Below are 11,986 nucleotides of genomic sequence, written 5' to 3'. Positions count from 1 at the left end.
TTTTTTTACTAATAAGAAATAAAAATTTCTTGTTATTTTCACCCATCACCATAAAAATCTTGTTTTGGAAGGATGTTCGTCATGATGCCGGACACTTGCGACAATGATTTTATTTTTTGACTTGATACTTATTTGTTTTATTTACAGGATGATCTTCATGTTATATTTTCAAGAACAAATCCTTTCAAAAAGGGAGGAGATGATATTAACAAAGTATGATCCGAATTTTGCCTGGAAATGCCTATTGAGTACTTTTGTAAGATAGAACATATCTTTCAAACTGTATATTTTATAATGTTTATATTTTATAGGTAGATGTTAGACAATGTAACTCTATTGTGATATGATTTCAGGTAAATAAATATTCAAGAATATATTATTTAAATAGGTCAAAGTTGTTGTTTTTGCTTTGGGAGATTTGTCAATAAAGTGTTTTTTCTTGGCAATTTCAGCCCAATCATTCCAAACTTGTAATGGGTTAATTTTCAAAAAGAAAAAGAAGATTAAATTAGGTTTATTTAAGCCTTCAACTTGTACATGGACTTAGGCCGTAAGAGTTTTTAATGTGGCTTAGATTTATTAAAGATTTGAATTTCTTTCTTTCCTATGATATGTGTGGCAACTAGATGCTTTATAAATTCTTTAGTTTCGGTTCTCATTTATTTATTTTGGTTCCCTTTAAGTTATGGCATATTAGAGGGAATTTTAATACTTGTTTTTTCATTATTGATTTATGCTTTTATGCTTAATTAATTAGCTAAGCCCAAGACTTGTATAAACTTAATTATTAATTAGCTTTCAGCTACAACCTAAGATTTGTTCAGGTCCATACTTTCAAGTTTTTCTAGTAAAGATTTTTGGTCAATTTTGCAAGTGGGCCAAGTTAGCCCACAAGAGTATATCCCTTACGATTTTTATTTTCATAAATATAAATATTTTTTCTAATGACAATATATTGAGACTTAATAATACTATTATCATTGAATTTATTTAACTTATATGTGAGAGATTCTTGCATTCTTTGATTCTCTGATAAACTAAATTGACTTATAAAAAAATTAACTAGCTTTGTGGCCTCTTTCTTACATTTCTCATTCATGAATTAATATTTTTAGAGTGGTGGTTCTTATTCTAATATTATTGGTTTCTTAGGATAGGTTTCTATTCTATCACACTCCTATCATACTCATTTTAGCTTTCCAAGATTCATTGTCAATTCTGTTGTGGGTTGTGTAGCCAAGATTCATTGTCAATTCTGTTGTGGGTTGCGTAGCCACTTAATCATGAGGTTCACATCATTATAATGGAGATTAACTCTAAACTAAACTAAATAATTAAAGGAAAAAATAAAAAAATAATTGAAAAAACATAAAACAACCACGTCAACTTGGGTTAGATGGATTAATACACAACTCGAGATATAAAATCAAAATAACTCTAAATAAAAAAACCAAAAAAATCATGAAATTTAAGGCCCAATAACCAAATATCGAAGGATAAAATTGATAGAAAACACCATTTTTTTTTTAAAAAATCAAAGTTAAATCAGGATAATATTTGAAACCTTGATCCGAGTTACGAGACTAGAATTAGTCTCATATAAGGAAAATATAAAAAAATTGCAAAGAAAAAATCTCAATCATCCAAATATTGAGGGATGGTATTGAAAATAAATAAATCAAGTAAATAATTAAAAAAACAAATAGCAACACAAAAATAAGGATCATATTTAGTATACAAATTAAAAGAAATAAAACAATGAGGAATAAAATTAAAAATAAAATAAAATAAAATAAATCAAGATAAAGATAAAAACATAAAATAACAATCAAAATAATAAAAATTAAATTGGATAAAAAAATTAAATGAAATCAAATCATAAGGTATGAAACCGTGAAAAAAAAATCAACTAAAAAAAGCATTAATAAATAAATAAATAAATAGTAATTAAAAAAATATAGATCAAAATTGATATAAATATAAATTAATGTTACATATTTAATTCTTAGAAAGACAAGTGAAAAACCTGAGATAAGAAGAAAAAAAAGTAGTAGGAGAGAAAATATTCATTAAAATCAACTAATGCACCATTGTGTACACACACTTCGCCACTAGAAAAAGGATGTCAGGGTGTTTTCACTGTTGTCATGGAAAGCAACCTTTGGCCATTAGAAACACCTCACACATTGCATGAAAAACACAAACATCTCTTGCTCATTTTTATGGGTGCTGCATGCATCAATCACATTTAATTTTTAAATAATATTTTATATTTATTAAAATATTAAATTATCCCTTAATTAATTTTATTATAACTAAAAAATCGGGTTAAAGATAAAAAAAGCTCTTAGATACTAATTCAAAATTCTAATTCAAAAAAAAAAACATTGATTTTAAGAGTAGTTTATTAATTTTATTATACTTCTAACAAGTGAAAATTTAAAACAACTCTAATACCAGTTAAATAAATATTTAATTATTAATATTATTCATAAATTTATTTCTAATAAAATATTAAAAAATGTTAAGAAGCAACATCAAAATCAAGAAATATATTAATATTTTAGAAAAAATAATAAAAATATTCTATAATCTATGCGCGTATTTTGTATACAAACTTTTTATAAATTATATTACTTGCATAATTGATACTAAAAATATAAAAAAATAAAAATGTCCTTCATATATTTATATTCATTAATGTGCTGACAAAATTGCACCTCTCTCTTTCATCTCTAGTAATGCTAATTAATATAATTAAAATATAATACATAAATTAAAACTAATTATATAAACAGTAATCTATAAAATATAATTAACAAAAAACGATATATAAAATATTTCTTAAGCATGTTGTTTTTAATAATTTTATCTTAATATTTGTTCTGTTCGAGTGGAAAGACCTTTTTTTAGAACCGTTCCCACAGACTCGACAGCTGTGAAGTTGCGCTGTCATAAATTAATGAATCAGTCGGTGAGATCCTTCCCACCCGGCGTAATACATCATCACTTGTGATGTGGCGTCACCACATCAAATACGTAAGCCAACTAGGGCATAACACAAAATCCCTCCCATCCTTACAGAAGGTAACAAAAAGCCTTTTGAAATTGTCTTCTCATCCCTGTCTCTCTCCCTCTCTCTGTTCCATCATAAATTTAAAGGGAAGAGGCATATTTCAGGTTTGTGCATGAATCTAATATAGCTAAAAAATCCCATCAAACAGAAATTAAAATACTAGATAGTACTCAGCACTAGTTAAGTATAGTATTAGATTCACGCACAAACTCGTAATCTGTCTTTTTCAATTCCTTTCCTCTTCTTTTTTATCTTCCCAGCAGGCAGGCCGCTCTTGTTCTTCCATGGATTTTCTTGTCTCTTCTGCTTCAAATCTTGATGTCCTTTGGCGCTGTTGGCTTTGGGGATCATCTTTCAGTCAAGTAATACCACTCTATTTTAGTTTTTTTCTTTTGCCCTACTCTGTTTTTATTCCGTTTTTATTGATGTATCTTTGCGGGATTTCTTAATTTTAGGTTCAGAATCCCATGTCAATAATTTTAGCAATTGAACATTTTAATGGTGGTTCTTTATCAACTACCCGTCAAGGAGAAAAACGTGATTTGGTAAGTCGGGCTACCCAGTTTGATTATTGATACGAGGCTTGATCAGTTCCCTGAATTAGCTAATAAGCTGGCGATTTTATTTAATTTGAAGCATACAATAGCTTAATTCTGTATGAAAATTTGTTTAAAAATCTGGATAGGTTAGTTACATTTCAATTTCTATTTGAATGAACTCTATTATTCCAAAGGGCTCATTAATGCTAATGCTCTGCAACGCATTGTTTAGGTGAATTTCTTTTGCGTTTAAAGCATACATAATGTCTATTCGGGAGTGTTAAATGATTTTTCAAAATGTTTTTGCTTAAAAATACATAAAAAAAATATTATCCATAGCCTTCCATCAAAGATTTTGGCATGCTTTCCCTGCCATCATTGTACCAAGTGGGTTTTTTTTTTTTCAATCTACTTCGATCATTGTACCAAGTGGGTTTTTTTTTTTTTTTTCAATCTACTTCAGTAGAATTTAGGGTATTATCAGAAACCTTAAAGGTGCGGCACATTTAGCTGGGAAAAACCAAGCATTGTAATATGTTTTTTTCACTTCCGTTGTCTTTATTTATTTATTCAATTTTATATTTACATATTGTATTTGATGAGTTTTAGTTAGATTATTTGTTTAGACTTGTTGTTTTATGGGATTTTTTAGGTCTTAGAAAAATATCTTGACTTTGGTTAGGCTTTGATTTCACATGAAAAAAATTGATTTTGTTGCTTTAAAAAAACATTCGAAGGACAAAATTAACAGTGAGAGAAGATTGAGGGTTTATTTTAAAAAAGGGAGCCTTCTTAACATTTTTGTCTTCACAATTTGGCAGAATTCATTTTTTGCCCCTTTAATTTGACTTTTTTTGTACAAATTTTCATTATATTCACATTTTTTTTTGTGTTTGAAAGAGATGAGAGTCGTAAAACAATAGAGAAGAGCTCGGTGATTCTTCTAAACTTGGTGTCAACAAGTTTTATTTGGTAAAATAAATTTTACTTATTTATTTTTTATTTCTAATATCACTTAAAAATAAATCAATGCTTTTATAAATAGAAAGTCATTTGATATCAAATATAGGTTTTTTAATTGTGTGCTCATTTTGATATTAGATATAAGGGTCTTTTGGGTGTGTTTAGTTGGAAATAATTTTTTTTGAGGTTGAAACCTGAATTTCTGCAAAAGTACTAGGATGTGTTGCCAGCACTTTTTTTGGGCTCAGCTTGTGAGCTCACCTAGGCTAAATGCATGGCTTGTTGTGTTATTTTTTTTCTTTTAGATTTTTATTTTAAATATATGAAAATAGATTAATTAAAAATTAATTTGATGTTTTTTAAAATACTATTAAATTTTTATTTTTTTTACTAGGCTCGTAGCCTTTTTTTTTTTTTAAAAAAATATTATATTAGCCAGTGCTTTTTTGCACACCATTTTATGATATTTTCTTTTGAAATATTTTATTTGATTAAATATCATTTGGTTTTTTATTTGTTTTTTAACAAGATTATGGCATTCTTTTTATAATAATAGGAAACACTCTTTTTGTTTGGTCTTTCATGATGAATATTGTTTTTCTTAATTTTTTTGGGTAACTTTCCCGCTCATGTCGATTTTTATTGTCTTATAATCAAATACAAAATGGATTCCAAAAAACAAATTTATTAAGAACAAGAGGTTTTGTCGCACTATGGGTGGACGACTAAATATATATAAAAAAAAATTAAAGTTACTATTTAGTAATTAAAAGAAATTAGAGACTCTAAAATGTACACCAGTTCAGTTATGTTTAAGAGAAAAATAACTTTACTCTCATAATATTTTTTCTTATGAATTTATCTTTTTGATTGCTTTCAATTATGATAATGATTTTTTTTTTTTCAGTTTATTTTTGGCTATTTGAAAGTTAATTTTGATGTGAATTCTTAAAAATAAAAGACTCATTGGCTTGATCATCTTTTATAAAAATCACATCATTTCCTAAAAGAAGTAGATTTGTCTTTCAAAAAAGAAATATTTGATAGCACCATCAAAAAATAGAAAACGCATCCACTTAGATCATTCATAAAAATTTATCATCGATACCTCATAGAAAGAGGTTCGTTTGTACAAATTTTCATTATATTCACATTTTATTTTTTGAGTTTGAAAGAGATGAGAGTCATGGAAAACGACTGAGAAGAGCAAAAAGTCCGTGATTCTTCTAAGCTTGATGTCTATAAGTTTTATTTGATAAAATAAATTTATTTATTTATTTATTTATTATTCCTAATATCACTTAAAAACAGATCAAGGCTGAGAAAGTTTTTTCCATTTCAGGTTGATTTTTTACTTTTTATAAATAGAAAATCATTTGATATTAAATATAGGTTTTTTTAAGTGTGTGCTCATTTTGATATTGGATATAAGGGTTTTTTGGTGTGTTTAGTTGGAAATAACTTTTTATTTTTGGGTTGAAGTCTGAATTTCTGCAAAACTACTGGGATGTGTTGGCAGCACTTTTTTGTGGGCTAAGCTTGTGAGCTCACCTAGGCTAAATGCGTGGCTTGTTTTGTTAATCTTTTTAAAAATTTTATTTTATATCTATTAAAATGGATTAATTAAAAATTAATTTGATATTTTTTAAATACTATCAAATTTTTAATTTTTTTACTAAGGTAATAGCTTTTAAAAAAAAAAATTATATTAGCCAGTGCTTTCTTTACACCATTTTATGATATTTTCTTTTGAAATATTTTATTTGACTACTATTTTTTTAGATATTATTTGATTAAGTAGCATTTGGTTTTTTATTTGTTTTTTAACAAGGTTATAGCATTCTTTTTCATCATAATAGGAAATACTCTTTTTGTGTGGTCTTTCATGATGAATATTGTTTTTCTTAATTTTTTTTTGGGTAACTTTCCCACTCATATCGATTTTTATTGTCTTATAATCAAATACAAAATGGATTCCAAAAAACAAATTTATTAAGAACAAGAGGTTTTGTCGCACTATGGGTGGACGACTAAATATATATAAAAAAAAATTAAAGTTACTATTTAGTAATTAAAAGAGATTAGAGACTCTAAAATGTGTAAGAGAAAAATAACTTTACCCTCATAATATTTTTTCTTATGAATTTATCTTTTTGATTGCTTTTAATTATGATAATGATTTTTTATTTTATTTTCAGTTTATTTTTGGTTATTTGAAAGTTAATTTTGATGTGAATTCTTAAAAATAAAAGACTCATTGGCTTGATCATCTTTTATAAAAATCACATCATTTCCTAAAAGAAGTAGATTTGTCTTTCAAAAAAGAAATATTTGATGGCATCACCATAGTAAACGCATCCACTTAGATCATTTGTAAAAATTTATCATCGATCCCTCATAGAAAGAGGTTCGCCAAAACCTTCGAGATCGGTCCTAAACAAACTTTCACCCAAAACCTTCGAGATCATTTGTAAATACTTTCACTGGGTCAAAATGTCTAGTCGAGCTTTCGAGCACCGTACTGTAACTCCTAGTTCGTTACTGTCAGAGCTTGCATATTCTGCAGATTTCAAGAGGCCAACCTTTACAATACAGATTCTCTCTTGGAGAGGGAGAGGAAAAAAAAAAAAAACTAACTTTAAATGTTCTATTTCTCACTACCACGCCTTTATCACGGATTGAAAGAATTGTATCCAAGGGAAATGAACCCATCCCTTCTCTTTTCTTTTCAAGACTTAAGAATCTAGGAATCCAGTCCATTTACATGTATGCATTCTGCAAGCAGGGATCAAATTACAAGTGAGCACTTTGTTCCATTATCAAGGCTGACTTATCATCTCCTAATCATTGACAGACAAGATTTATCATTAAAAGAGAAGGCAAGTGAATAAGAGATGCAAGAACTACTTGTAGAAGTCCTTGGTTTCCCATTTGCTACACATACATTCAAAAGGAAAATCCACAATTCAAGCCAACTTTATATTAGGATGTGTTACAGAGAGCATGCTTCATGTCAAATATACAAATAAAAGAACCTGATTCTGTAGAGCTAATTCTCTTAGAATGGATTGAAAGTATTGGAAGGAACTATGTAGTTGCCTCTGCACCACTGTTTGATGTCTAGAACTCTACCTCTTCCTTTTTCCTTTTCTTCTTGTTTGTGTATGCATCTCTGCCTCTTCCTCTCTCTGTCTTCCTGGTGTCTTGAATCAATTGATATCGATGCTTTATTACATTAGCTTTTATGATATGCCCTCTTCTCTCTCTCTCTCTCTCCCCTGATTAACAAGGGCTGGATCCTTGAAGATTTTCGTGATGAATTTGGACTCCCAACTAGCTTGGGTGTCGGCTACCAACCCTCCTTCGCTTGATTTGTTGGGAGAGAATAACGGTGCCTTCGTTTCAATGTTTTTTTGTTCTTTGGTCCCTGAACTTCTAATTTTTTTTTTTCGATCTTCATCTTGTTTTTTTTTTCTAATTTTCTTTCAATTTCTCCCTTGACCGAGTTACTATAGGCTCACTGGTTTTTCCATTGCTTCCATTTCAATCCATGATTCTTCAAATCTTCATTTTTTAGCTGATTTGACTCCCAATTTCAACTTTCTTCTTCAATTAAGTCATCAATTAATTTCCAACTTGCCTATTGGTTTAAAAATCATCCTTGAACTTCTAATTTCTTTCAATCTTAGTCAAATTAAATCAAACTAACCCCTTTTTTTTATCATTTTCTTCATTAATTAAGCTCTCAATTACGGCACAAAAATTCTCAAACTCAATTTTTGCTCATAATAATCAATTATTGGTCCAATTTCAACTCTAGCTATGTTTTTTTTTTTTTATCTTCTAGATGTTGTTGTATTTTTTTATTTGTATTTGTATTTTTATTTTCATGGTTTTTCTTAACACACAAAAATTAAATAAAAATAATCACATGATTAAAATTTACTAAATTTATTGAACACACACATGTTTTTCTAATTTCTCAAAATATATATAAAAATAAGAGGTTAAAAATTAGGTTATGGTATGATCTAAGACCTTGATCATAAGTATGGTAGGTTAACTCAAGTTAATCTCAATTAATTTAACATGACATCATCTTGTTTTATAAAAATAAAATGTTAAAACAACATTATCTTGAAAAATTCTTGTCCTTGATATAAAATTGGATTTTAATTAAGTTATATTTAGATTTATCTTGAAAAATTCTTGTCCTTGATATAAAAATTCTTGTCCTTGATATAAAATTAGATTTTAATTAAGTTATATTTAGATTTTTTAGGTTGATCAGGTTATATCATGCCAATTTACTCTTTGTCTAATTTAAAATCTAAGCTAACCAAAGAGCTAAGTCGTGGATCAGGTTATATCATGCCAATTTACTCTTTGCCCAATTTGAAATCTAAGCTAACCAAGGAGCTAAGTCGTCTCTAGGTTGAATCACCGGATTGACTTGGTTTTGATGCCATGGCCAAAGAGTTTTATGTGATAACACATATTCGATTTACTATTTTTATGTTTTTTAAATAAATTTATGTTAAAATTATCATAATTTATCTAAAAAACATATATTCTTTTTATTTTTTAAATGCCAATTGATAACTAGAGTACGCTGGTAAGATAAAAGGAGATTAGAAAGATGCCACTTTTATTCTTGTTTCAAATTGTTTAGAATTTTTTTGGATAAAATTAAAAAAATCATGGGTATATATTTTTTTTAACGTTAAAATTTTTAATCCAATCTGCAGTGAAATACAGGACCATTCACTAGTTTAATCTAATTTTAGGCCTTGAAAGAGGTTAATGTAAGATTAATTGTCATCAAAAGGGTTCACAATATATATATTTCATCCTTTGTTCTTATTTTTATTTTTTTATTATTATTATAATTATTAAACCTTTATGTCATAGCTTCATCTAGTTTTGTTGGATTTGACTAGTTTTATCACCCAGCTACATTGCGGGTAGAATTTCAAATATAAAACATCATGGATGGTTTTTCAACTATCATAATTTTTTTAATTAGAAAAATGAAAATACGTTGTTTTTTAATTTTAATTTTATTTGTTTATTTTATCTTGGATTCTATTTTTCTTACCAATAAAAAAATATTTTATTTCTATAAATATATCATGAAAATATAATTTATTTATATAAAATATAAAAGGGAAAAAATTACAAATAAAGTACAACAATCTCTTTGAAAGATTATTGAATTTAAAAAAAAAATTAATAAAAAATTCTGGAATCAAGGATATTATTTATTTGTTGAAGTAAGAGATTATCATAATCATAAAAGAATATCTTAATTAAAAAAAACATTTTCATTATCATGGCTCAAATATATTAAAAAATTCAAGAATATTACACATGACACGTGACACCAAATGTAATAGAATAAGATGGGAAGATAAACATCTTAACATAATCTAGATAAGGACAAGATGTGTCGTTAATATCCTAAAGGGTAGAGAGACTCGAGTTTTATTTTTAGTTCTCTCTCCTAACTTCCCATTATTTAAATAAATAACTATAAATGCAAAGAAGAAGGAAAAAAAATGGTTAGTAGGGACCAATCCAGGATTTAAAAACTAGATGGGCTATTGTTATATTAAAAAAAAATAAGTATACAAGATAAGGAGACATAATAAATCTTACCATCATAATATATATAATAATTATAATAAAAATAAAATAAACTACTATCTAAGTTGGGCTCCACGTTTCTTTATCGAATAAACTTCTTTAATTATTGATTTATTATCTATACTATTTGTAAAGTTTTTTTCTATATGAATAATCAAACAATCAACTAAAAAAACTCATCATTTATCTGTTTCAAAATCAATTTTTAATGAACTTCATGAATGAAAAGACTCATTTCGTCGTTGATGTTGAAACACTAAGAGTCAGTACCAATTTGAGTCAGTACCAATTAAATTAGTCTACTAATCAAGTCAAGATCATTTGTCTAGCCTATGTCAACTAATTAATAATACAATGTAGTAAGAGAATTAATATTCTGGAAGTTTGGATGATCTATTGACAACTTATAATACTTTATTTATATTTTTTAATTATGTAAATTCATAGAAGTGAAGTATAGAATTTCCTAGCAAGCTTACATTTATCATCAACTTTAAATTATGTGAAAGCATGAGAAGGATCTAATGTTGAGTTAATATAAAACAATTTTATTGTGTTTTCTAGAAATATATGATTTAACCTCAGTAATTGAAAATTTATTACAATATTAAATATATCATAACAATTTCCTCACCTTATTAACAAATATATGAAAGATCTCCTTTTATATTGATGATGCAATATACATGGCATTTCTAGGAGCATTATTATGAAAAACATTGGCAATTTCAATGTTACAACTTCCAAAAGTTTGTATAAAATCAATAAAGTTTCTTCGATTGGATAAATCATAAGACCCATGATTATTTCTAAAAATCAATCCTTGACTTGCTAACAATCTAACATTTTCAATCATAATGTTTAGCCGTAATTGATTTTGAACTATTTGTTAAAAGGATTGCATATTCATAACTGTATTAATTTGTTGAGATGAGTTCTTTAAGCATTATTATAGCACGTTGATGAGCTGAAGATAGATTATGACTAAAAAAGACACATTGTTTTCCACTAACTCTCTTCCAATTTCTGAAACCATCAATAATGAAAATTTTATATTGTTCATTATTAAAAAGAAAGTAAGAAAAACAAAATATCATATCTTATGCAATTGAATACTCAAGCAAAGAATCGTGATTAAACCACTTATATTGAAACCATCAAGATTGTGCCTTATCTGATAATTAGGATACACACTTAGTTCAGATTAATATGACCTAAGATTAATGTATGCTTTCTAAATATTGTCAATATTATTAATATAAAATTCACATATTTGCCAATGTAATCCTAGATCATGTTAAAGAATTGTAGTGTCAAATTCTTGACCACGATTCCCTTTTGAAGACCGAAGAAATCCCTGAGACATCATATTTTTTACAATTAAAAGGTTTAGAATTTGTTGTGCTCTATTCACTTGATGATTCATCATTTTTTTTTTAAAAAATGAACCAATAACTCTGTACTTATTTGAGTTTTGATCACTAACACATCATAAAGATCTTGAATGTAATGAAAGTTATACCCAATCATTAATATAATAAAAACTATAAATATTACAATAATTAACAAACAATAATTTTAATTTTCAACAACCATTCCAAGCAATTCGAATGAATAAGATTTTAGCAAATTATAAATACCTTAATTTGTTGCTTTCTAAACCAAAATCAATCCACTAAGCTATTTGAGTTGGAATCCCAAATGAATATCCAAAATATGTAGTCTATCAAAAAAAAATGTATGTAAAAAAAATCAATCAAGT

At 26.9% G+C, this 11,986-nt stretch overlaps 1 long non-coding RNA gene across 1 annotated transcript; it reads left to right on the top strand.

Moving 5' to 3' along the window:
* The first annotated feature begins 2,922 nt into the window (after positions 1-2,922).
* On the top strand, positions 2,923-3,846 carry LOC105138005 (uncharacterized). Its single transcript, XR_844700.1, has 2 exons — positions 2,923-3,438; positions 3,532-3,846. It is a non-coding gene; the product is annotated as an uncharacterized LOC105138005 (long non-coding RNA).
* The last annotated feature ends 8,140 nt before the right edge of the window (positions 3,847-11,986 follow it).

This window comes from Populus euphratica, unplaced genomic scaffold (genome assembly GCF_000495115.2).
Source record: "Populus euphratica unplaced genomic scaffold, PopEup_1.0 scaffold173.1, whole genome shotgun sequence".
Taxonomy (NCBI): domain Eukaryota; kingdom Viridiplantae; phylum Streptophyta; class Magnoliopsida; order Malpighiales; family Salicaceae; genus Populus; species Populus euphratica.
The sequence above is the reverse complement of the archived record's forward strand: the minus strand, read 5'-3'. Positions and strand labels throughout refer to the sequence as shown.